This window comes from Tympanuchus pallidicinctus, unplaced genomic scaffold, assembly GCF_026119805.1.
Source record: "Tympanuchus pallidicinctus isolate F22 unplaced genomic scaffold, pur_lepc_1.0 scaffold1, whole genome shotgun sequence".
In the NCBI taxonomy this organism is placed as follows: domain Eukaryota; kingdom Metazoa; phylum Chordata; class Aves; order Galliformes; family Phasianidae; genus Tympanuchus; species Tympanuchus pallidicinctus.
The window spans coordinates 48,484,333-48,512,275 of NW_026294618.1; the positions used below are offsets into that span (position 1 = coordinate 48,484,333).

General features: G+C 36.9%; 2 long non-coding RNA genes across 2 annotated transcripts; both read right to left on the reverse strand.

Moving 5' to 3' along the window:
- Window positions 1–625: 625 nt before the first annotated feature.
- LOC128082458 (uncharacterized) lies at window positions 626–5,014 on the reverse strand. The gene is made up of 2 exons (XR_008207685.1): window positions 4,917–5,014; window positions 626–805 (listed from the first exon to the last, which is right to left on the reverse strand). It is a non-coding gene; the product is annotated as an uncharacterized LOC128082458 (long non-coding RNA).
- An 8,486-nt stretch (window positions 5,015–13,500) lies between these two features.
- On the reverse strand, window positions 13,501–27,882 carry LOC128084136 (uncharacterized). The gene is made up of 2 exons (XR_008208356.1): window positions 27,802–27,882; window positions 13,501–14,087 (listed from the first exon to the last, which is right to left on the reverse strand). It is a non-coding gene; the product is annotated as an uncharacterized LOC128084136 (long non-coding RNA).
- Between the last annotated feature and the right edge of the window lie 61 nt (window positions 27,883–27,943).

Genomic DNA, 27,943 nt, shown 5'->3' on the forward strand with positions numbered 1-27,943 from the left:
TCCAATACCAGTATTTCAATACCACTCCACTGGTGTGGCCACACCTTAAGTATTTAGTGCACTTCTGGGCACGCAGTACAAAAGAATGTAGATCTATTAGAGAGCGTCCAAAGGAGGGCTATGAAGATGGTGAAGGGTCTGGAGAGGAAGATTTATAAGGAAGGGTGGAGGTCCCTTGGTTTCTTGGTTCAGCCCAAAGAAGAGGAGACTGGCGGGAGACCTCATAGTAGCCTATACCTCCTTATGAGGAGAGCAGAGATAAGCACTTGCTTCTCTGCTGACAGCAACAGGATTTGAGGGAACAGCATGGACCAGTGTCAGGGAAAGGTCTGTTTGGGTGCTAGGAAAAGGTTCTTCACTAGACCATGGTTGGGCACTGGAACAGGCTCCCTAGGGAAGTGGAGCTTGACGGAGTTCAAGAGGTGTCTGTACAGTGCTCTTAGACATATGGTCTCATTTTTAGGTGGTCTTATGTGGAGTCAGGCATTGGACTTGATGATTATTCTGGGTCCTTTACACTGGGGATGTTAAGTGTTTCTGTGATTCTGTGAATCTATGAACTTTCTGTCAATCTAAAATATTTCTACAGTGTCTCCAGCACAGCCATTCAGAAAGGAGAAAACCATGAACAACAAAGGAATCTTTTTTACAGTTAGCGTAATGGTAGAAATAGTTCATCTTAATGCTAGCGACATTAAAATATGGAAATAATTTATCTTCTTTCTTTCTTGTGTGCTCTGCTGTGTTTCCTCCCCTATTCTTCTGTTGCAAGACCACCACCCGTTTGTGGATGGCACGTAAAGATCTGTAGAGAGAAAGATTTTATGTAGTTAATACATATGTATTAGCGTCTCTAGGAAAGTTTAACCAAGATTTTCACCAACTGCATAAGTACAACTTTTGCTATAGCAAATTGAAGGGGTTGATTTTTGAATTTTTGGTGGAATAACTTACCATAACTTACCATAACCAGATTTCAGATATTGAAATCTGACTGCATGCTTTTGCTTGCCTGATAAGGTTTTCACAGAAGCATTACTAAAGAGCTTAAAGTTGGGACAAAACAGTACTTGACCAAAAAAAAAAAAAAAAAAAAATCCTAGAAGTTTTTTTTTAAAAAATCAGCTTTCTTTAGTCAGTTCCCAAGCAGATTTGAAGCCATGTGGAGCCAGGATATCCCCACTTCAGCTTTTCACATCCCTGGATGTCACAAATGGAGAAATAAGTGTGAAATCTGTGTCTGAAGGTATGACAAGAAGCCTACCTCTCTTTTCTGAATACTCTGACATCCCTTAAGCAGTTCTTGAGCCCCCAAATAAAAGATGAAGACACTTCATCAACCCTTCTATGACCAGTGTGGCATTTATTGTCCTCTCACATCATTATTCATGGAAATTTCCCAAATTTAAAGGAACAATGAGCATGTTTTAAAAGTTCACTAGATCATAATCTAATCAAAAATATCAAAAAGGAAATGGCTTAAAATATTACTGCTGATGGGAAAGTCTATTTAAATAATCTCCAAAGGAAATTTTCTATTTCAGAAACCATCTATTCTTCCCTCCCTGTGTTCTCTAGGGAAATTCTAACCCATTGCTAGATGTTTCCTTCTAAAACAAGTAATAAGGGAACACTGGGAGGATAGCAGGCTGGATCATTTAATAGCTCCAAGTGAACTTGCAATACATATGTTAAAACATGTCTACACAGAATTTGCATCAGTTCCATTACAAAAAAGAATTGAACTATCATGATTTTAGTGTAGTTATATCAGATGAGTTTGAATCTCACTAGTGAGAGCTAAGCCTATGTAAACCTTGTATAAGCTCTTACACAAATAAAAAAATAAAATTGGGTCAGTTTAAGGATTACCTATTTGGTAATTACACTTCAGTGATACTAATATTTCGTAAAGACTGAAGATCTTACATTGCTATTCCTGATTTCTATCAGTGGAAAACAGATAGAAAATCAATAGGACTCTCATAATATTATTAAGCATCAGCTCAGAACCATCCTATCCAATAACAGCCAGAAACGTTATTGATTAAAAATGTAACATAGTGAATATATAGATACTGATTTTTCCATCTGTATGAAGCAGGTTGCATTAATAGATACTCTGTGTGTGCCTGTAAAAGTGACTACTAGAACAGAGATTCAGACAATAAAATCCACACTGCAATGCAAAGTGACTGCCTCGGTGAATCAGAAACAAATCAAGCTTCAATAACAATATAAAAATCCAAACACCAATAAAATGTTTTCCTGATCCACAAATCTTTCTTGGTGAAACTTCAAGGATATACATGTCACTGACTGAGAATAGTCTTAACTAATTCTCTTAACATTGGACTTATTTCTTTAGAAATTAAGGAAAATAAAACAATCATTTATGTGCCATTATGAAAATGAATGGCACAGAAGTACAAAATGATTAGCAAGCATCATCATAAATCTCTGATTTATTTACCATCTCTTTTCTAATTAGTATTTCTGCTTGTTTTTTCTCATATGCTTCCTGAAGGTGGCAGCAGTACTCAATAGTTGCATACGTGTCTGACTTTTGAACTTACTGACCTCCGTGGCATTTCTTTCAGTGTTAAGGCATTTGTATGTATTGTTTATAGTACGCTAAAGTTGAATTTTGATGGCACAGTTAATGTACTTTTGCACATATGATATAAAATATCTATGCAGACTGAAGAAAATATGTTGACTTGGAGTGGCAAGTTACTGCATCTTTTGCAAATATGACTAAAAAATAATTGTAATTAACGTTGTACTGTTGATTACAGTTAAAGTTGTCCATTCCATTGACTTCCGTGAAGGCTGGATCACGTACATTTTCTGAACTGAACTGTTAGCTGGTTTGGGGGCACTATGTTAGCGTTAGCACTTCAAAACTCTACAAAAGTTATCTGTGATCATTGAGGAAAGATAATAGCCTGCCTATAGGGTTTCTTTCAGTTCCATTCTTCCACTTCATCTTAATTGTTTGCAATTACTATTAGAGTTATTCAGGCCAACAGTATCTCACACCAGCACAGTAGGATTTTAATTCAGAAGTAATCTTTTACATTGCTTCTCCACTTTGCCTTTTAATTTAGACTCAGTACAGTTTGCATTAAGTGCCATATTCTTGCCACCAAGGCAAAGCAATTACACTGACATAAGAACCAGGAAGCAATTTAGAGACCTCTGTTCTCCTTCCAATCTACAAGCAGCTGCTGGGTCTGGAGCTTGCAGATCCCGGTTGCAGTCTGGAGAATCATGAAGCCAGCAGCAGTGCTGGTGCTAGGTGACAGCAGGCCTGCCAGTCTTTTATGAAATTCAGATCTGCTCTCACCACTTATTCAACACAGCAAGATGGATATTTTCATAATTGCATGATTGTGTGACCCATAGAAACTTCCTTCAGATTTTCCTCAAAGCTTATTGTTAAGTCCTGCACCTGTCACATATTTCAGAATTCATTCATCACTTCCTTCTAATTGCTGACGCGGTAATTACGTTGAGAACAACTATTTCTATTCCTTCTTCTTTTTGTCTTAGTGTTGTTTAAAATGCGGCATTGCAATCATTCCCTTTGTTTTACTACTATCTGTACTATAAAGCATGTATAACATGTCCATCCAAAAAATTTGATAGCTTTTCTTTTCCAACAGCTTATTCTGCTATATGAATACCTCTCTTCATCATCTCATCAGGTGCTTTCTGTAAACCTGATTTTGCAGGGATTCAAATACTTGATTTGTAAGCATTTGTTTTATGTTGTATACTTGATACAATTTACAGTCTTGTTTTTCAGGGTTTCTTCTAGAAGCACAGATGAATTTGAACAAATATGGGATGCAAAAATCTTTGTTCTCATCATATTTGGAATGATGTTAAATGCTTAAAAAGTAAGACAGTTGTCTACTTCCCTGCTTGTTTGTAGCTACAGCCTTTTGTAATACTTGCCCAAGAAGACAGAATTTGGCCTTTGCTTTGCCATGCTGTGCTCTTCTGTGAACTCAGTTTGTGTGCTTTGTTTTTCAAATGTCTTCTGTCTGCCCTAGCAAACTATGACTGCTTCAAACATCAAAGTGATATTTTTAAGAAAACATAGAAGCATTGCTTGGTAACAACACTGTTTATTTAAATTCTGGAAAACACTTTTTTTTCTCTTTTATTTCAGTTAGGTAATGTCTGGGATTGTAACATAGTGTTACATGTTACACTTGAGAAAAGTCTTTGGAGCTTCTCTGAACAAGTATATTGTCTGAAGTAAATAAAGATTTATGAAAAAAAAAAAGTTCAGAATGCCTTCACGTAAGAGAAAAAAAAAAAAAAAAAAAAGAGGGTTTTTTAAAGGAAACTTATTTTATGATTGTTGTGTAACAGAATATGTTGTGCAATGGAATCCAGCTGGAAATGCCCACACATCCTTTCAGATGATGCATGTAATTTCATTGGAAAAATAAAAAAAAAAGCATGCGTTATAGTTTTGTACTATTTCAGTCAATAGGCCACACCCTCTTCTATGTAATTCCAGTGAATTAAGGATATGTCTACAAATATATCTCTCTGATGCAACTAACAATATTTAAATAATTATATATACGTACAGAATAGTTAATATTTTCATTTATATTTATTTCAGTGCTCTCATGACTTGAGAGAATTCTAATAGAGACATGGTTTATCAGTCAAATGTATTTCAGCAAGGAAGAACAAAAATACTTCTATATCTTGATACACCTCCACAGTAAGTGACAAATTTTGTAAAACTTATTTTATCCTAGACTAAATCACTGTTCCCAAAAGATGGGCAAGGAAATAAAATATTAGTTTTATTTTAGTTTATTTTAGTATTTTGAGAAAAAAATACAGTTTTTATGGAAGTCAGCTTGCAGCAAAATTAGGAAACTTACCTGCATAACAGGGATTATTAGGGTTCTGTCACAGTTTTGGATTTTGTATGTTCAGGTTGGACAGGTCTTGCCTCCTACCAACCAGGTCTAAGTGTTCCACCTGTTAGACACAAAATATCTTGAGGTTTTAATATCTATTTGTAAACTCATAAGAAAATTGGACAGACTGCAAAAAAGTATATTTTCCTTACACCTCTTCCTCTATTTAATTTTTCCAGGGGAGCAGGCATTTGTACTTATACCTACACATTTGGAGCAGCTACTTGGAAAAAAACAAAACAAAACAAAACATAACATAACATAACATATACCAACTCTTTTCTCCCAGGTCAGAAGATTATTTAAATCACCAAGATGGGATTCAGGACCTTTTATATAGGAGGTTGCTTTTTTTCTGATGTCTGAGTGGTCCCTGTTACAGAACCAGTGTTGCAGTATTCTGCTGACGGGATAAAGCAGGTTGTGGAATGGGAGAGACCAGCTAATGATGAGAGTCAGGAACTTCATCACCCAGCTTTATAGGCAAAGAAAACACAAGCGTCCAAACATGCCTGTTCAGATAAGGCCAAGTCAAATCTTCAATCCTTTCACATAGTGGATATCTATAACACCATGTTTTGTGAACTTGTAATAACTTGACTGAGGACTGATTAATCTGTTTGGAATTGTTGGAGAGCCCTGGAAGCAATGCAAAGTATGTCAGTACTGTGTTAATTATTATTTTAAAGTCCATTTGGCACAATCTTTCAGCTTGAAAGTAGTTCCTAAGCTTGCACTGGAGAGCAGTGCAGCAGCTCATGGAAAGAATCTGCATGGATATAGTCAGTAAGCTGCTTTACCAGTGAAGGATTCACCCCTTGTTATAAGTAGGATCTACTTAATTCTGAGTAGTTCTTGATAAAGTTCTCCCAAAACTTTGAAAATACATAGCTGTTTAGTTTTCAGCATAATTTCACTAGCTTCTCTGATGCTTTATAGTGTTTATAGCACTAAATAATTGTAATGCCATTGTGTTTCATACACTTTATTTTACTGTTTATGCACCATATGGCATTGATGCATATTATATTGCGTATAACTCAATACTATAATGGCATATATATAATGGCATTACAAAACAGAGTTGCTGCATTTTTTTATTACAGGTAGGTTGCCTACTGTGATGAAAATAATATAAAAACAGGTGCAAATTATTATTCCCTTTCTTCCTACTTTTTATTCAAGAAATGACCTGTGGTAAATTAGGTGCAATTTTCATTATATTTTATACATACATAGATCTTGGTATAAAATAGTAAATAAGCTCTGCAAGAATTTTATGGTTCTTACTCCTGCTTTTTAAAACTAGTTATGTTTGTAATGCTTTTCCTCAGAGGTTACTTGAAGATCAGTCCTGAGGCTTACTGCACATTCTCAGTTGTTTCTGAAGGTAATGCATGCCAAGCTCATTTTATAGAACTAAAACATTTATTTTTCTTTTATATTCATGTGCTGATTTTTATTTTATTTTTGCAATTAACCCAGGGCATTCCAATTCCTATCCATCAGAGGCCTGATTTCTTAATTAAGCTTACCAAGAGGAGGTGTCCTCTGCAGATTATTGTAATCTTTTATGGATATATATTGCATGGCTCTCATGTTATGGACCTGATTCCAGAACAGGACGTAATACCCTATAGGGACAGTTAAATAGAATTGTTTAGACAGTATGTGGGGAGGGGCAGTGATCCACAACCCACAGCTCATTCTTCTGCTTTCCCTCAGTATACTGAACAAGCAAGATGCAAGCAAAAAATGTAATGTGAAGCACTGCCCATCGAACCCTAGTCTAGAGCTTGTGTGCCTTGTTTAGGGCTACAGGTATGTACATCTCTCTTCTACTGATATCGACAGTCCACATCCTGTCCTGATGGTAAGTGCCCACAAAGACTGCAAACTTCTGAGGAACCCTGCAAAGTGTGCCTTAGCTGCATCTGAGGAGATACCTGCTGGGGTAGATCTACCTATCTCCATCCTGACATCCTCCATTCTGAGAGAACTTGCCATCTCTTAACAGGGTATATTGATTGTATCAGAACACCAAAGCCTTGGTTGATAGTACATTATGCAAATTCACTTGTCTTGGATGATTTTTCCAATGTCAGTAATACCAGTTTTGTCTTAACCTCTTATGATTTAACAGCAACACAAGAACAGCAATATATCACCTGAATCTCTTTTGTTTCAGCTTTAAACAGGTATAACTCAACAATCAGGAGTAAATCATATCTACCTTCCCTTTAGTGACCTAGCTATGCCTAGTACTGCAGAAAGCATAGAACGCAGGACCAAAATTAAGTCCTCTGCAGTCATTACTATTCAGCCACCTGCAACTAGGACCCCCTTGGAATTTTAAACAGAGACATTGCAGCAGCTCATTGGGAATAAGTGAAGCTGTTCAAGAGCTGATTATTGCAGCAGAGCCTGAGCAAATTAATTAATAATTAGCTGTGAAATTATTATACCCCTTCTGTTTTCCTTAGTACTTTTCTCATGTTGCTAATTTACTTCTGCACCACCAAGGGACAAAGTAGAGGTAAAAAACATATGTGGGAATGAACTAAAACTCTCCCCAGGTAAACCTTGCTGTGTTTTTGTGGGGGAGGGTTGTTGATTTTTTTATTTATTTATTTTTTTATTGTGTAGAGATTTATCTTAACTCTTTAAAATGCCTGACTTCTTAAATCTGTATTTTTTTTAGTACCTATTGTAACAAGGCTTAATTTGTTCATAAGAAAGCAATTCTTTGTCTCTCGTCTCTCTGCTGTATAAAATTACACTATACTGAGATATGGTATATTCTTTTGTTATATCTTATCCTGTATGTTTGCATTTCAAATATATTGTTTTAAGGTTCTTATATAGGATGTATAACTGAAAACAGTGTGAGTTGTGTTAAGGCTGCAGTGCTGCATTTAATGAAATAATGATTCTCTGTGTCATTGAAGGGGCTTTACATAGTTATGCATATTGAACAGGTTTTACTCAGAGGGAGTGTTTGTGAAGTTTTCCATGACAAATATATGATAGAAGCTAAGCAAACCTGGCACCTTCCGTATGAGCACCTGATTATTGGCTGCATCAAAATAGAATATGAATATTACAGGTATTTCAGTGAAAAAATAGCTGTGACTATCGCCTGCAGTAAAAGGTGTGGAAAAATATGTTGGAAGTCTGAAGCAAAATAAGCTGAGATTTAAAGCTCCTTTTCAAAGGTGAGGCTAGGGATGGGGTCTAACTGGCTGGCCTGGGCCCTAACTATTTTTTCCATAGCTTTATTAAACTTTTGGGTCAGTCCAAGCTGATGGATAGGAGTAAAGTTTTCCTTGTTCTTACATAAGCTTGGAGAATATGTAGATGCATTTCTCGCATGGCTGGAGATTAAAAAGCTCTTTCTCCTTTCTTAGAGCAGAATAGGAAATCTTTATTTCATAAGCAGATATTTCACTTCAGTTCCAGGCTCATGAGTACTGTTTTAGTCAACCAGGAGCATCAGAAGATAAAAATGGCTTTTGACACACACCAGTAGTCTTTGAAGTATCTCGTTTATAATGCAGATAACTGCCAGAACCTTATATACTATTCTTACTGTATATGCTAAGCAAATAATCAGAATGAAATCAAGCTAACCAGTCTTGTTTGGATTAGTCTTCTTGCCAGCATCTTAGCAGAGGGACTTTCACGATTCCCAGGCTTATTTATTTTAGTAATGTACCAGAAGGTAGCACTTTCCTTACTTTGGATGCTATTTACCATCAAAAGACCTAGGAATAATCTGTAAGGTAAATACTTATGCTACTTGTAAACTGTGGTAATAAAATATTCCAGCACTTTAGGCTTACAAAGGGTAGTATTTGCATATAAACCCAAAGAACAGTTTACATAAATGTTTTTAAAAGGCTGATTCATCTGAAATAAGTTACAAAAATACGTCAGGATTAAGTAAAATCTAAACACTATGGCTGGACTTAAGTGGTGTGATTATACTTCTAAATTTCTGGCACTGTTTCCGCAGTTTAATAAACTGAATTTCTATTTCTTCCAACTGTTTTCTGCTGATTATCCTACTTGAATAAATGTTTGTGCTGGACTGGCTGGCAGAGGAGGCAGACAAAAACCTTCCTTTGCAGTTGCTGCTAGTGAATGCTGCACCTGCCATGTGGGAGATGATGCGTGCTTTGGTGAGGGCCTGTAGCCTCAGCAGGTGTTGAGAGCTAGCCTGTTATTTGCTGCAACCTAGTGTGACACCTTTTAAAGCTGTCCTTGTGCAGGTTTGATAGATCTGAAACATTCTTGGGTTAATCTTTCTTTCTAAGATAATCCATTCTGCTTCCATAGTGCTGGTGTAATGTCCTAATACTGGTCTATTTATTCCATGTCCATGTATAATCATCTTTTCTGATCATAGGTCTTTCACTAAAACCATAATGTCTTTTTCTGAACAAAATCCTTCTCTTCTGTGTTAACTAATAAATGTGTTCAGGTACACCAATGGCTGTACATGGAATAGGTACTAATAATTGTAACATTTCTTACTGATGTCATCTAACTGTCAAACTTGGCTCTCATTAATAACTCAGGTCCCTTTTGCTTTTCACTCTTTGGCAAATATATTTCCTTGTTTTAAGGATTGAAATTGCTCCTTTTTTATATATTTTTTCTTTTTTTTTAGCTTTGTCTCACACTGAATCTAGAGGACAGGTAAATAGATGCATATGGAAAAAAAAAATAAACCTCTTCATCTCAGTGAAGAGGAAATTTTACTTAATTGGAAATGCTTGTAGTCTGTGGCTGCTCTTGCTTTCAGCTATGGTGTCTGAAGACCTGTGATGTGATTTTTTTTTTTTTTTTCCAGAGGAAGATTCACTTGCAGGCTTCTGTTTCTGCTCATGTCAAGTATGACATATGGGAGTTCTATTAAACTCTCTAAAAGAAGTGGAGCAGAGGATGTGTTATGTGTCTCAGTGCTAGTCAGTGACGTCTTGAGGCAAAGCTGCCCCTGTCAGATGGGGCCTTCCTGAGAGGTTGGTTGGGCCTGGCTGACGATGCTCCTTCAAAGTAGCAACAAGAGGGGACAGTTTGCCTTTTAAGTGCATATGGTAAATCTCCATCGAGTGCATGCCACTTGCAATTCGTTTATTTCTTATTCTTGATACTCTGATTGGTAACTTTGGGATTAAGTCGCACTCTGAGGTTCTGGCTGTATCTCTGATGCATTGAATTGCAGATGGGGGTGACTCTGCTCTCCCTCTTTTTTAATTGGTGCTGAAAAGAAGCTGCATTTCCTGCAGTGTGTTTTCTTTTCTTTATATGCTTATTTAGTCCTTATACCTTTTCTAAGGAAAAGCCAAGCCATGAACTTTGTTGGGCTGACACAAATACAGTTCTTGATGTGTTTAGAACAGTATTCTCTAAGACAGGAAGCTTTCGAAAAAGTATTGAAGTCCCCTCCCTTAATAACCTCCAGAACTGCTTTCAGATAGACTCTTATGGCAAAAGCCAGACATATCTTTTTGATACATGAACAGTTACTGCTTTCAGTGCTTGAATAAGAGAAAGGGGGATGTAGGGGAAGTCATTATCTACTAAAAAAGATCAAGCTTGAGAATGCATCTTTTATCTCCTTTTATTTTGTCACATACATTTCCTGATCTTTCCAATCTGTATGTAGTTCACAGAAACTTTGGATTCTTAACAACCTTGAAGTTAACAGTACTTCAGCATATACTACTGTAGTAGTAAAATACAAGAGATTGTATTTTATGTGACTGTAATTTGTTTTTTTTCCTCAGTATCAGCTGATTTCTTTCCATTTACCGCTGAAGCAAAGCTTTTCCTTTGTCTGAGAGCTTGTTTGATTTTTTTATTTTATTTATTTATTTATTTATTTTACTTTTGTCATAGGAATAAGAAAGCATGAAAGATTCATGAGGTATTTGGATTAGTTTAAATCCCTGCAACTCTAGTCAGAGCTACATGGAAGAGCTACACTTGTGTTCTGTGTTTTCCCCCCAGCTCGGCCAGGGCCTTTTTCCTTTTCTTTGATTCAGCCTTCCTCAGTTTCTCTTTCCTTCAACTGTTGGGTCACCAAGGTGATGAAAGGATTGGAGTGTCTCTCCTGTGTGGAGAGGCTGAGACAGCTGGAGAAGAGAAGGCTCACAAGGATCGTCAATGTATATTAATACCTGAACAGAGGGTGCAAGGAGCACGGAGCCAGTTTTTTTTCAGTGGTGCAAGGACAAGAGGCAATGGACACAAACTGGAATGTAGTAGGTTCTGTCTGAGCATCAAGGAGCACTTCTGTACTTGTGTGGGCAATGAAGCACTGGCACATGTTGCCCAGAAAGACTATGGAGTCTTCTCCTTGGAGATCTTCAGATCCTGCCTGGACGTGGTCTGGGCAACCTGGATGTTCCTGCTTTAGGAGGGGACAAGATGACCTCCAGAGGTCCCTATAGACATCAGCCATTCTGTGAGTTTGGAAAAAAGATGTAGCATTAAGATGTGCCTCAAGGAAAAAAGCCTCAAGGTTGCTATTGTCAGGTCTGCCTTGTCTTCTTCTTTCTAATTTTCTTTTCCCCTTGGTCAGTCCCTGGTCCTCTGAACTTTCCTGAGCTTTGGGTGCTAGCCATAAGTACATTTAATTATGAGAGAACATCAGAGTCTATTTAAGTCACTAGAAAAAGTTCTGATGATTTGAAATGTTTGAATAATAGCCATGAGACCATAGGAATAGTTTTCTGCTGGTCAGGATTTTTTTTTGTTATCGGCAATGGCAATATTAAGAATTTTTGCTCCTTTTGCAAAAAAGATTTTGGTTTACTTTTAGTGCAGTGGCCAACCAGATATCCCCTAGTCTCTGCAACTTTATTTTTTACTATGAAAAGCAGAAAGTATTCATTCTCACTTTTTACTGATTGTTGGCCAAATTTTCCAGCATAACTTCATCCATATCATATTCAAGTCAACATTTCTTGTAATATCTATGACAACAGTTACATCACCCATTAGCTTTTGCCAAAATTGATGTATATTTATTCTCTAGTTTATTATTAGTCCAAGCCTTCAGACTGTTGCTGTTGCTCTTCACTGTATCTCTTCTTCATTCAGTAATGCATTTCTGCTTCCTGTTAGTTAAAAGTTTCAAATTGTTAGTCACGTTGTCTCACTCAAATTTCATCATGTAAGTGATAAATTGGTGTAGCAAGGTGGGCATTTGACATTTATATTTTTAATGAACTATTGAAGAAATTACTTTGCAAAGCTTGGAGCTCCTAATTTTATTCTTGGCACATGTAACTATGTACACTTGGGTATAAATGAGTTCTTAGCTTAATTATCTGAAGTCTTCTCCTCTGTAGTCTATTTTGCCAGTTATTTTTTGACCTCACAGTGCAATTTTGCTGTTTTTTCCAGGCTCTGCTTCTAAATCAGAATATTCTTTGTGGTCTTTTAGTTCTTTCAAATAATTTGAACTGTATATATATTTTTAATCCTTGTAGGCTTCATCTACTGTATCTGTGCTTTAAAATTATGTCAAATGAATACAGTACGAAATCTAGGTGAGCACATCCAGAAATAGTGTTTTCTTGGTTGATATTGTTAACGTTTTTATCTCATTTTGTTATGACTTCACAACTCTGGATTTTCTTCTTCTGTATCTCTGCCAAAATGTATACTCAAAGTAATTTAGTTCAGAAGAAAAAAAATGAGCATCATCCTTTGTCAAGGAGAAAGGGAGTGGCTGTAACAGTGATAATTTTGCTGTTTTAGACAGCCAGAAGTCATACCGTCAAAGAATTGCGATATATAGCAGATAGCTGCATATTCAATGCTGACTGTGAACTGAAGCCAGGAGAGAAGATCATTCGTGTCAAAACCAAATCCTCAATTCCTCATACCTGATTTACAGTCCAAGAGAACTGTAAAGAGGATGAGACAAAGAAAACAATGAAATATTTTGGAGAGATCTCTGATGTTTTCTCATTCAGTGAACTGTGAACTGTTCCATCTGCTTCTCAATTTTGGGCTTCAGTATGACTCATGCTAGACTTGCTTTAAGGCATATTCATACCTATATTGCTGGGAGTTGAGAAATGACATTAAACAACATCTGCTGTTGTTGCCATACACCAATTAAGGAAGCAACACTATGAATCCTGATGGAAAGACCACTAGAACACTTGGTCCTTCATTTCTATCCAGGCTTCTCGGTGCATGTATTTGGTCTCCTCTCTAATCTCAGAAGAAAATCTGTTGATTTGATGCCATGCTCTCTGGAGGGTGTTAATAACAAGATTATATGGACGTATTCTGAATCGGAAGTGTACATCCAAGTGTTGGCAAAAACCTTAGTGTAGCTTGGATCAGATGAGAGAATGAGAGGTTCTTGTCTCAGTAGTCTTCTTCTCTCATCCTGCCAGCCTATTAATGGTTTTAAATATTTTAGCAACTGACACTTGGTTCATTAAGAATCATTTCATCTGTGTCTTTTTGTAGTGTCTCCGAGCTTTCTGTGATAGTTTGATAAGAACAGTACAAACACTGAAGATTTCTTTTTTTTTTTTTAGTATAATTTTGTTTTCTTCTCTAACAGCAATTTGTCTTTTTTAAATAAAGGCAAATTTACTTCTGAAATTCTTTTGAAAGTAGTAGTTTCCCATTATTTTTGCATTGTTGTTTGTTTGTTTTGTTGGTTGCTTGTTTGCTTTGTTGTTTTTTAAACCTGCTTCATCAAGATCCTTGCTGGATATCATTTCAGTTGTAGCCTCAGGTTTGGATATCACTCTGAGAACCAATATTTGAAGAATGGGTGTTTACTAAACCTACTAAATCTAAGGCTTTAAAAACTGGGAAGTTAAATTACCATCTTCCTTGGAGTTCAGATGTTCTGACAATATGTGTGTGGTGGCCTGCAGCAGTATTTTATAAGCAAGAGGAAGAAACACCTCTGAAGTGCACAAGGGAGATGATAAAAATTGTTTCAAAGCCATGAAAACCAGAAGATGTTCAAACACAAAGCATCCTGAATAGTCAAACTGAGTAGTTTATCCACAGGCAGAAGGCAGACTGATGCAGGATTTTTTGTCTGGCTTCTTGGTTGGTTTTGATTGGGTGTTTAAAACCCTGTCCCTGAAAAAAATGATTAACAGATTACATGAAAAAACAATGGAGGAATGGAGATTGGAATTGAAATAAATATTTTCTGTGGAGATGTCTGCTGATTGTACTTTTTTCTTGGTGATCCTGAGTTTTTTCAGATTTTTTTTGTTGCTGTGTTGTTTTTGGGTTTGGTGGTTTGTTGTTTTGTTTTGTTTTGTTTTTACATTCATAGAAGGTACAGTTGATACACAGTTGATAGTAAAACAGCATCTTTTGCAGCTGTGTCCATTCTGTTTCAAGGGCTGCTGAGCAAAAGCATCTTTGGAGACCGCATCATTGAATTTGACTCAATTATGTTATTCCAGGCATAGAAATTAACCTGTTGTCTCAAAATCTTCTATGATGCTCCTGTTGGACTTTAAATCAAATGAAGACTGTTCTTTAATGAAAGCAGTGGTGAATATAGTGCTGAAGCACACTCTCACTTGTGTTGGCTAATGACATAGCTGAAAATAACCTCTGAACCATATTTTATAATGGTGATGGTTAGTCTCTTTTTTTTTTTTACACTGAAACACAAATCATTATAACTCTGAAGTATTAGAATTCTGCCTACCTTGGCAGGACAGCCAGTGAAGTTGGGATGGTATATCTTGGCCTTAACACATTCCATTATTAGCATTCTTGCAGCTGTTTCTATGAGACATTTTCTTTTTGTATTATTTGCAGGAGGATTTTGACAGGAAGAAGGAATGCTCACATTTAAAGAAATGTTTCTTCTTCATCACATTATATTCAGACTGACTTCTACTGTAACATAAACGCTTGATATTACTTCTTTCACCCATGCACCACAAGAAAAAAATATGGCAGCAAGCTGAAATATTCACAAACTATGAAGCTCTGTGTTTGGGCTGATTCAGAAGCCAAAGCAGAAAACATTATTTTCTTTCTAATGCAGTCCACCTAGGATGCCAAAATAAACTTTTAAAAGAGTAGAATGAGATCTGTCTCTAAATACACTGTAAGACTCACCAAGATTCATGTATTTCCCTGAAGTACGGTACAGATAGGGAGGAAGAGAAAGAAAGAAATAAATGCAATCTAAGTTATTCTTAATTATCTTCCAGACCTGTGTAAAGGCAGACCAGATAATTACCATTTCTATTTTTGTCATGTGACAAAAATGTATGTGTATGAAGAAGGGAAGGAAGAAAAGTGTGGCAAAATCTATTTAGGCAGTAATATATAGCTTAGACATTTCTCAAAACTTAACAGATACATCTATTATATATCTCTCAGTTTTACTGTTGCTTGAAGCCTTGGTCGTTCACCAGAACTGTATTGCCCCAGAGTCTGTCTAAACACAGAATAGAATGACAGTCCTTGTCATAGTTTACAACAACAGCATATAAATACTGGGAGCAAGCAAGAAGCCAAATACTTAAAATGTGTTGAAATTTGGAAATGTCACATTACTATTCCCTGTTAAACAAGCTTACAGACATTTCAATAGTCACTTTAAATATATTAGGATTGGGCATTTACCCTAAACAGAGTATAGTATATAGTATTAGTATACAAAATAATGTGAAAGGTAGTATTTCCTACTTTTTTCATGTTGAACATTCAAGCCATTTAATGTAGTTAAATAGTATGCAAATAAATGTATGTATATAATTCTAATAATAAATGACACAGAAGGGAGTGTTCTGTTAATGAATTAAAATGAATGAACTATGGTTGGGTCACGTGAGGAGGCTTCTCTCATTTATGCAGAGATCTCAGAAGCTTTGGTGGGATTTCATAGCCCATGTCTTAAATTTATCTAGTAAAGTAGAAGGAAATCTAAAACAATATATTTCATGGGGAACTTTATATGACTTTTACCAACAGAATTATCTCCTGGACATTTTTATCCCTGGGAACTTCATAAAGTGAGTCCTTTTAGAACATGTTTCTGGGCATTTGTAAGAGCAGAAAGTGACTGGAATCAGTCAGAATGGATTTATAAAGGAATAATCATGCCTGACCAACCTAATTGTCTTCTGTGCTAAAATGAATGAACTACGCCCAGTTTTGTGGACAAGGAGAGAACAAAGAGTGTCATTTGTGCTTTCAGTAGCATCTCCTACAATAACTTTGTAACTAAACTATGGCATCACAGTGTGACTGAGTGCATAACAAGATAGGTAAAAAAGCTGATTAGGTGGTTGATCTCAAAGGACAGTGGTTAATGGATCATACTTATCTGCAGGCTGGTAACAACAGGGTACTGCTGGGTCTACCTTGGGGCACATTCTGTTTAATATCAGTAGTAGTGAAGGTAACAGCCTGGAGGAGATGATGGACAACATTTCCATTTAGTTTGCAGCAGCACCCCTGGTGCCTACAGGTTTAGAGGGAGCAAGACTTTTCACAGCAATGAAAGATGTGAGGATGAGTGACAAGGACCATCATCTGAATCAAGCAAAAGAGGTTCAGAGTTGATGCAGGGGAAATCTTCCTTCTGTGTGCTTGGCTGCTTGAAGAAGCTGTGCTGGCCCTGTACTCAGAGTTCCCAGACATGCTCAGCCCACACCCCTCAGTGTTGAGCGACTGCTAGGGCTGGGCTGTGGGTATCCTGAGCACCTGGACAGGTCTCCAGCTGTTTGTGTTTATGCTTCTGTAATTTTTGTTAAGATCTTTAATAAAAAGCTGGGTCCATGCCTAGTCCTGAACTGCATATGAGCTGTCACAGACTAGGTTTTAACTGGTTTTTCTTCTGGGCCAGGATATTGATAACTCCAGTGATGTTTGAAGTATTATGGTGAATATACTTTGTACAACTGTCAATTGCTGCACTCTCAAAAAGATGCTTAGGAAGTGCTTTTTGTATTATGTAAGTAACTATTAAGCTACTTATGTGAGACACCAGTAGTCACTAAAATCTGCTTCTGCTGACCAGTGTTACTCACACCTGAAAATTTCATCTACTGTGGACTCTGAACAGTTCTTAAAAAGGAGGCTTTTTTTCCCTTATTTAAGACAAAAGACAAAATCAAAGTGAAGTAGAAATTATCCTATGTATTAAATAAATAAAGAAACCTGCTAAGTAGCGATTTTACTTACTAAAAATTGAACTTATTTGCCTGAATGAGCACTGAGTTAGCTGGATTCACCGTTAATTTTTCTCAACACAAAAAGCCAAGTTCAACACTCAAATGAATTCACACAGCTACCGTTGGCTGGGGACAGGATTGGCTCTGAGCAAGGAAACGAATAAACCTCTGCCAAGGGAAGAAAAACAGCCACATTTCAGAAACCGCATCACAGGAGCATTTCCCCACTGTGCCTGTGGTTGTGGTCTAATGGTTGGCTGAAATGAGGGAGAACAGAGAAGCATGAAATCAGAAGACAGATGTGTCTGCATGAACCAGGCAGCAAGAGATTTGCAGCACAGTGGCAAGGTGCCTCACTGACTGCACAGATACAAGGCTGAAACTGTGCTGAAAAATAAAAAAGTTTATTAATTCCTTACAATCATTTAAAGAACAATATACAGGCATGATTTGTAAATATGGTCTTCTACTTTCTGAATCACAAGTATACTTCTCCAAAACAGACGCTGTGCTTCACCGTGTTTTCATTTGTACATATGTGAAAATAGATAACTTATTTTCTTTCTTTAGTTATCGTATATACCTGTTTTTAATACGTTACCGAAGGATACTTTACATTGCTTTAGTAATAAGGAAAATAACATTAACTTTACATTCAAATATAACTTTCCAAGGTGAATTAACATTTAGTACATTCTGAAGATAGTGTTAGTGCTGTCTATTGTTCCTATGTGAATGGAATAAAGCTGTGCAAAGTAGCAGGGAAAAAGCTTGCCAAGACCTCCAGGACAAAAAGTAGATTTAAACCACAGTTATTTAGCTAATTATCTACCGGGAAGACAATGGAGAATTCTGAGAGAAATGCTTATTTTTAAACATTCTGAACAATTACTAGACAAGACAGTGTTAATTTCATTCATATTTCAAGTTTGTTTTTTTTTTTTTCAGGGGTGCAAAATCTTTTTCAGTTATTTTCATTGGAAGCACTCAGTATTAAGAGCTTCACTTCTCAATGTTCCTGACTACACCTGCAGATAATACTCAGAAAGTTCACCAGGCTCTAGGAAATGGTGCTGCAATGACAGCTGAGCTGCATTTCAGTGCAGGCACAGATCTAGGCAGAGCGACTTACTTTTTTTGTGGGGTCTGTCTGAAGCTGCCAGACTTTACTTACCTAAGGGATAAAGAGGACTATTTGCAGAAATGAAGCCCTCCCCACTTCAAATCCTGGCTGCACTGTCTAAATGCAAGGTGTCTGCAATGAAAATCTGCTTCCAGGAATGAGAGGTGAAATCCCAGCAGGGCTGGAGGGTATCTGTCTTGGTAATGATGAGCTCTGCCCTGTTTTGTGTACAGTACATCAAACCTCATGTAGTCATCTACACTGATGCCAACGCCTGTGGCCATGGATCTGAGAACAAGCAGTAGTCATTTGGCCTGCACTGACTGTGCATGTATTGACTGGTGAATTACCAGCGAGCGCAACAGCAGCTTCTGTGCATTGTGGTGTGATGCTGTGGTGGTAGAAAAATAGGTGTTTCCATTGCTTTAGGTTTTCCTTCAGCACAGAACCATACTGCCCCACACTCCTACTATGCATATATACTGCAAACATTTTAATTTCATATTATGTGTATTAGCAATAATGCTTAAACCATTAATTAGTGTATAACCTTCCCCACTGTGAAACATTCAACCTATGCATGCTTGCTATGAAGCTAATTACTTGCTTGCTGTGTGTGCTCTGCCTGTGTTGTGAATTTAGTGCACTATGGCTGCTTTTCTTTCCCACTTTCTTTATAAACAAATGCAGAACACTGCTGAGGCCGTGAATTCACTTTAAAAAAAAAAAAAAAAAAAAAAAGGTATTATGGATATGTAATAAAATGAAAACTGAGAAAATATGTTTTCTTTGCTAATTAAAAAATGCTATATAGACATTGCAGCTACTGTTTGGTGTCCTGGGTGGGCGTGCTTTCGCACTCATCCTTCTCTCCCCAGCCTGAACATTTGATCATCTACTTTGCTCAACCTTGGAGGGGAGCACAGTACCAGTCACTTTCCTATTCAGGCTTGCCAGTGGAGAAACTGGCACATTGCTCAGCAGCTGAGTTAGCTGAGCCAGTGCCAACTTAACCTCAGTGCTGAACGCTGTCTGGTTTAAGCCAGATTTTGGAGAAACTATCTCAAAACCACAGTATCCAGTATGATTGCTTATGCCTTGATGTCAAGAGACTTCTTGCTAATACAGACTACTATTTTGTCCAGCTTTAGGTGCTTCACTAAGATGACATCTTAGATGGGCTGTGTATGTATAATCCCTTAGTCATGAACTTACACACAAATCTGGAACTAGGAGTGAATTCAGTTGCACTTAGGCTCCTGACCTCTGTGGTTCAAGGAGTTTAGAAAGCAGTGGGGTCCACTGAACCTCCTGTCTCAATGGCAGGCTCTCCTGGTTGAGTGTTTTCAACCCTCTCCTCCAAGAGGTAAATACCTAAGTGTACCTTGCCATCTCAAATTTTTAGATGCTATCTTATTCACTCTCTTATGAGTGAAGTATATAATTCTATCTAAAACATGCTTCATAATCTTTTTTACCCTTACCTCATTCTAGAATGTTGCTTCTAGCTAAGATTTCCTCTTAATTCTGAGTTTTCTGTACTGTTCAGTGCAATTGTAACCCTTATGCATCAGTCAGCCATCACTTTGCCCTGACAATGTCTTTGGAGGGGAAGGAGAAACAGAAATGAATTACGGACACACAGTGATGTCTGAATACATTTTAATGACAAGACCATGTATGAAGAAAGTACAGTCTGTGTTCTGAATAACAGGAAAAGACAGGGCAGAGAAAAGGCAGGGTGGCTGAGCTTGTGCTCTGCTGGTGAGATCATTTTTGCCACGTGGATTTTGCAGTGGTTGCAGCAGCATGAGATAAACTACTACCTGGTATCAGTTATTTAAAGTGAGGGGGTGGCTCCTTTAAGATAGCAAGCCACCCAGTGGTTCTTCTGCCTGCTTAGATCTCATTACAAATAACTCTGGAGATGGCATGTGTGGGCAAGGTTCCCCTGCCATGAGACAAGGCATGGTCCTTCAGAATTCCCTCTGAGCACTCAGGAGCACTGTGCATCCATGCCCTGCAGCTACCTGCATGTCTCCTTTGCACACCTCACTGCCAAGCACTTCTGAAAATCTCAGGCTATATATGCTATTCTGTTTCCCAGTTATATTGGCATTGACTCATGAGATGAGAGAAGCCTCACCAAACTAATTAATTAAAAAAGCCACTGCAGCATTGCAAGAAAAAACATGCCTTATGAATAAAACACTCCAACTTCCTTTTTATATCCATCCTCTCCAATTAATGGCATCTGCTCTGTGAGTACGCCAGCGTATCCTGTGGTGCTTGTCTGTAATGACAGCAAATTGAAAGTTGAAATTTCTTTTTAAGGAAGTTGTATTAAAGGTTTTCCTTCTTCCAGTCTTGACTGTTTTTGAAAATAAAGCCATAGCTGTAGGGATGCCAGATAACTCAGTAAAACCTGCAGACTCCTACAGCCTCAAAACAGATGCTGCTGGTTTGGAATAGAAGAGAAGGGAAGAAAGAAAGACCAGCATGAAAGACCAGGAGAAAAAGAGGAAAAGGTTTGAAGGAACTACAGTGAAAGAGGTAAGTTGAAGATAGAGCCACAATGAAATTAAAGTTATGCTTATAAATAAATAATATCATGATTTTCCCTGTAGCACAAGGCTGTGAGCCTTCTGATGGAATAAACTTACTGCCATCTGCATTTGCTTATGGGAACTGAATGTAGAGCATGGAACATTCCTGAATTTATTAATGCTATCAACTGTTCATAGATTAGCATTTGCTGTCAAAGAAACACTTGAATTAGAGGAGGAAATGACCTGTCATACCAGCTTTACAAGACGCCATTAAACTCTGTGCAGATCCACTGCAGGCAAGTAAGTAACTGACCCAGCAGTGATCTGAGAGCATAGCAAAATCTTATCTGCAAGCATAGATCCTGTCTGTGCCTGCAGGCTGCATACTCAGTTTACAGCCAAAGCTGAAAACCCTTTGAAAGATGGCCCTTTAGGTCATACCCGATGGTCTCCTGTCTGTCAACGATTTTTCCCCTACAGGATAAAAAAAACAAACTCTGAAGAGTTTTTTCTAGTGCATGCTTGTCTGATTTTGTTGCATGTTTTTAGATTTTTATTTTATTCTATTTTATTTATTTATTTTTGCTGTGACAGAAAAAACAATCTGTGGGAGAGGCTAGATAATCAGATTTAGCCAGTCTCACTGCTCTTATCTTGAAAATAACTTAAAATATAGTTTTATACTGCAACTCATTATCATAGTATTTAGCAATCTTTCATACTAAGCAATAACAGTGAAGTCCCTGAAGGAATTTAAAGAGCCTCTGGCATTTTCCTTTTTTTATCGTAGTTCTTTACTTGGGTTAAGGTGTATGATTTTTAACTACTATAAGATTTTAACAGTTTTATTTTTCATATTCCAGCAACTTGGGCCAGGAAATCTGGGGAGGGATAAGAGGAAATGGGGAACTGATGTTTCTCAGCACAAGACAGGGTAGCTCTCAGAGGGAGAAGAAAGTCTCTTTAGGATTTTATTGTTGTTTCCTAAAGAAGGTCAGATTATAATCTCTTCTGATTGTTTTCTATGCCTGGACTCCTAAGAGGAGTGCTTTCTATCCACACTCTCATAGGCTTTGCTGTGTGCTTTTCAGATTGGCATTGCTATCAAATAGCTCTCTCCATAGTAGTCACTCTACTCTCAAAACATTTGCATACATTTATCGCTTCTCTTCAAAAGTGTTGCACTGTCAGTCTTGAGCCTCTTCAGTTTAAAATTTTACCTTGGCTTTCTCAGTGCTCAAGGATTTTTAATTTACCTGTTTAAACCCTGAAAATTCACTGATTTGCTTCCTTTCACTACCTCTATTCTTTCCTTCCCTATCAACATAAACTTTAAGTACTCTGCTATGTAAATCCTAAGGCATTTAGAACTATAAATTTCAGACCTGATAAAGGAAGAAACCTTAATTTGTTAAAGTATTTACATTAATGAAAAACTGCAGACTTTAAGAGATGTATAAACCAGTTGATTAATAAAATAATGAAGCCAGATATTTGAGATGATTCTAGAGGTCTAAGAATAACAAGGCAAAAATTGCTTTCTTTAAAGGAATAGCTGCTATCTAGAAGAATAAACGTAACAGATTAGGAAGGGATTAGTTGCACACTGGTAAATGGATAGAAGACAGGCAGGCAATCTAAAAATATTTGATTTTTTCCCTTGTTTTTGCTTATTTCACATTAATAAATTAGTCCATGGGAAGTCATCCTTCATTTGGAGTACTGGAACTGACAGGAGTCCTGGCTAAAAGAACTGGCCTAAATTAACTTTCAGAATCTAAGTATGAATCACATAACCAGGAGCAAAAAGAATACACAAACTAAATTAACTTGGGTGTGGTCCATGTTAAGTCATGGATTCATAGGCTTGAAGTTAAACAGTTTTTCTGCTAGACCTCTTTTGGTATGTAACTGCTCAGAAACTCTCTGAAACAGAAGTGCACAAGTGTTCAGAGGTTTTTCGAGCAATCAAACCTTTACTTCCATTCTGTCTATGTCTTGGTCATGAATTTTCACATAAAGTACAATTAAAAATGAAATACACCATTCTATTTAGTGAACTCAAACAAGTTTCATTAAATTGTTTCAAGTCCTATCTAGGTTCTTAATGAGGGACTAATGGTAAGTGTTAATCTGTTGGCTATGCAAAGCACACAACTGCACAGAATTGGGCAATGCTTGGTATTTACAAGTTGTCATTGGTAATGAGGAAAGTAGAGTACTCTGAAGAAGTACTCAGCATGCTTTGGAACAATATTATGATTAGAATGAGAATCTGTCCATAAAATCAGTTCTTGTTCTTTGAAAAATTTACATAAAAAATCATTGGTAAAATGTAGCCGCCTTTTGCCTCTTAAAAACTTTTGCTGGAAGTTTTTAGGTGGGCAAGGGATTTCTATATACTCCATAGCCTGTTTTTGGCAATTCAAACACTCATGTCCTGAACAGTGATGACATGTACTAAGCGCTAGTTGAATAAGTAGAGAAAATTCCAACAGCCTAAATGTACATGCCTAGGAATTCTAGAGCAAAGTCAGAGCTTCTTGCTGGGTTCATTACATGGACATGTTCTAAAGGACTAACTTCAGTTTAGCTGCCCAAACATAGATATCTAGTGCATTGGAAATGTGCTAGGAAGATTGAGACGTGCATAATACAGGTAAACAAGCCATATGGATCTAAGACCCATGCTCTCCTGAGACAGCACCTGGAGGTGAGTTGAGTTCTCAAACATAACATGCAACCTTAAGGTTGTGTGTCACGTTAAGAAATCTTAGGTTAAATATCTACATGTTGATATCTAAATGCATCTTGAGTTTCTCAGATTCACATATTAGTTGATAGTGAATAAGGCAATACTAGTGGTGCCTAGAAAGTAAACTGGTTGACTTGTCAATAAACAGCAAAATCAGTTGTCTAAAACAGGGATCTAGTGCCAGTTAAGGTGCCAAGTGTATCCTGTTTGTTCTGTGTCACATCTGAGAGACAAATATGGATGTCTTAAATGCCCTAGGCCATCTCAAATGGCAGTAGATGTCTATTTTATTCTACTGAGCCAAGCCATGTGTGTTTCTTCAAGGAGAACTTAATTGAGGGTGAATTTAAAATGAACTAAAGGCAAATTTAAAGGCCAGTCTTGCCAGGCAGCTGAGCATCTCCTGTATTTCTATGATTTTCTCTCATCCCTGGATGGAGATCCTATCTTGGATGTCTTAAGTGAACCTGCAAAACAGCACTTGACACCTTTTAAATTGACAGTTTCACTACATGCAGTTAACACATCTAATTTCATACTTAACAACTCGTCAGCTCCTGTTTAGGCTCCTACATCCTGTGTATGAAACAGTGCCTTGTCATTTAAGTCTAATATGGTAATTCAGCCTATTTGCTTTTCAGTAATATGCTCCTTCCCCTTGACTTTAAGAGACACACAGAAATAAATTCTAATGTGAGACCAAAGGCATGAACATTGAAGTTAACAAATGAAAATTGAAAATATTAACTCCTTTTCTTTATGTTTGAAATGAAGTATATGATCTTAAGACTTCTTACACGAAGATCAATTTAATTTTAACATTGTCTTGTTTAACATGCTTCTCAACAGAGAAAAAAGCCCTGCTGTCATAGTTTTTCATCAGTTACATCTCTATTGTGGTTGTGTTTTTCTTAGCAATTTTGAATTTTCCAAACTACAGTGACAATTTATCATTTTGAAGTGATGTTATCACTCAAATTAAACCTATAGTTTTTGTTTTCTAGGGAAGCCAAACAAAAATAGACAGCTAGTTTTCTGTATCAAGAAAATACTCCTTCATAGATGACAGGAAAAAGAGTTTTATTGTTTGGCATATTAGAAGCTGACTGTGGTTATATTTCAAAGAATGAATGCATAGGGTAGAAACGTGATACTTGTCAGGTTCCTAATACAATAACATATTTCAAAGCTGCACAGTTCAATTCACCTTGAAGGTGCTTTACAGGGCTTTACCCAGACCTAGAAAGAGGTCTGGTTCAATGCACGTCAAAATGGTGGGAGTTTTATGGTGGAAACACAGAACAAAATTCAGTCTTCTCAAGGACAAACCTAGGCAACATCTTTAGGATGTATCAGTGGAAAATGATAATATTCTAGAAACAAAATCAGACTTTTTTTTGTTTGTTTCATGTTGTACTTATTTAAATCTGACAGTTAAAAATCTGCAATCGTACTTGGAAATTAGGCATCCTACTCCTTCCACTGAGGTTCCTGAGCTGTATCAAGGGTTGACTGTAAGAGGTATTCAGTAAGAATAAACCCATGCTCTGCAGCTGCAGCTTTCAACCCCAGAAAAGATGAGGTCAATGGGAAGAATTAGTGGTGGTGGGACAAGAAGAGGACATCTCTAATGTAAGACCTTATTCCTGCAGCAGCAATCTCTGCCCTTTCTAATATTCCTTGTGCCCAGACAGAAATTTCAGCTACTGATGATGACAAGTTACTGAAAATGATTTTTTTTTTTTTTTTTGTAAAGTAATACTGTCATCTTCATCATCAGTTTTTCCTAATTTTTTGCTTCTGACTCCTTCACTGTACCAAAGCCTGCCAAACTTTTTCAGTATAGCAGTCTCTTATCCTGGAAGTCATCCCACTGAAATGCAGTAGGAGTTCCTGTGCAGAAAGATGCTATTTATTTCACTAAAACCATTTAGAAGATGAAGGGTACTTGTGGAGTAGGGTAAAGCTCCACAACTATTATTGAGACAGCAGCATATGCAGCAATTTGGCTGTGACATTAAAACTGTGCACTCTGTGCACTCAGGCGAATGACACTGTTAGACTGATATTGCCCAACTTCTGACAATTTTCCAGCTTGTGCAGCTGTTGGGAACATATGGGCTTTAATGTTTCTGTGGTTAGTGATTCTTCCTCTTGCTCTTCCTTGCACACACGCACACACAGACACACACTCCAGTCTGACTCTACTGAACAGGCTGAATATTAAAATAATAGATTTGCTTTCAGACCTGGACCTGGAGTAATGGATTCAACTCACCTTAATTAGTGAATAAATTCATTGCCCTGAAACAGATCTGAATATATTGCAGGTCTGTGATCTGCTTCTTTGATACTGGTAAAGGTTTTGCTTGTGAATATACTCAACCTAGATGCACAGGAAAATCTGAAAACTGATTGAAGGCATATTTTACAGTTATGGAGACACTGCATATTAGCTGGCTACAGCAATTTAGATGGAAAGGTGGATGCTGCAAATTTCAGTGCTGATTAAACAGAATTTTGGCAGCAGAAGAAAGTGAATGCTCTGTTCTTCCAAATATGGGTTCAATCCAATCTGGCTTTTAATTGCACTGCAATAGATTAGTAAATTATTCTAGTAAGTAATTAAAAGAAAATCCAACTAAAATCCTGCTGAAGGGAAAGCTGTGCCTTTTGTTAACATGGTTTAAATTCATTTTGTTCTGCACTCTGTGAAGTATATAGCTATCAGTATTCTCGGCTTAGTTTGACAGAAATTGTTCAGAGTACTAGCTGGCTATCTGGGTTCCAATATGAATTTCTATTAATAACATTGATAAAATTGTCATCATGTTTTCAAATTAGGAGACAACGAAATTGCATTAGCCTGTAGCATTACTTAATAATTCAGCAAAATTCAAATTTATAAAAATCTTGAGACTATTAGTAAGAAAACTCCAAAATGAAGCACGTACTCGAGGCAGCTATTTTCTCATGCCCAGATTTGAGTAAACCTCACTTGTTGAAAACAGAAGATTTAGAACTGGAAATAACTTTCATTTGGTCATCTACAATTTTTCCACTGAGAATTGCTATCTTTTAAAAAGACTTTTGTCCAACAAACAAGTCAGGCTACACAAAGGTTGAGGAGTCAGAGAACAAAAGCCATGAGAGTTTCCATTCTCTGATTGTTGTAAAAGGTTTTTCTTCATTTAAGAGCATCCTCAGTAGTTTGTCTTCTATTTTTCTTTTTTTTTTTTTTCCCCTCATATTCCCTGCAGAAAACCAAATAATCAACAAACAGGAAAACTCTGAACTTTGCCATTATCCAGTTCACCTTCCATCTGGATTTAGTTTGGATTCTAAATTATATAATTCTGCCTACTGCCTTGATTTGTCTCTCTGTAATTCAGACGCAGCCAACATTAGATTTATCTGAGTTAAAAAAGAAAAGAAAAAAGAAAAAAAAACAAAACAGAAAAAAGGACAATTTTTTTGAAAGAATGTTTTTTAATTAAAGCTTCACTAGCATCAATGGAGTCATATAGTTTATAGCCAGCAGAGGAGATTAGATTATTTTGACCTTGTAAGCACTGTAGCTATTAGACTTGTTTTGTTTTTGTTCTATTTTCCTTGTATCCATGTAGCTTTTTTACTGAGCAAAAAAACATCTACTGTATTCTACAGCCTTTTAAACACAGTCGTGCAGGATAAGCCTTATCTGCAGGCATTTCTTTCTGACAGACAAATATTAAAATCAAATGAATGTGTTATTTCTACAAGCCTTTTTATTAGGAGTGAACTAGAGGAGATCACAGTATCTTCCAGAAAGTCCCTTGTGGGTTTAAGACAAAATCAATAAAGTAGTAGAAAACAATACCAGCACAATCTGTAGCCTACCAATAACTCAGGTTGGAATCAAGAGTTGAAATTATGACTGCCGGAAGCTTTCCTGAGGTGAAAATACATTAGAGTAAACAATTAACTGGATCATTTTGAACATCTGTAATTATCAAATTTTACTTGGAAAGACATATAATGCCTATGTTAATTATGTATATTATCTACTGTGGCCATTGCAATCAAAATTGCCTCACTGTTACAAAAACTTGCAGTTGATGGAAGTGGTAATATTTCTGACTTAACCTTAACTTCTACCTACAGTGTAGGTGGGTAGATGACTGTGATGTAATTATGCAATATATAAGAAGGAAGGTTTTAAATTCCCACTACTTACATCTGCCAGTGACTCCACGTTTCCTACAGTTTACTTAGAATCATAGACTCACAGAATTGGAGGTTGGAACAGACCTTCAAGATCTCCAAGTTTAACCATCAACTTGACCTAGCAACACAATCATTAAACCATGTCCCTGAGT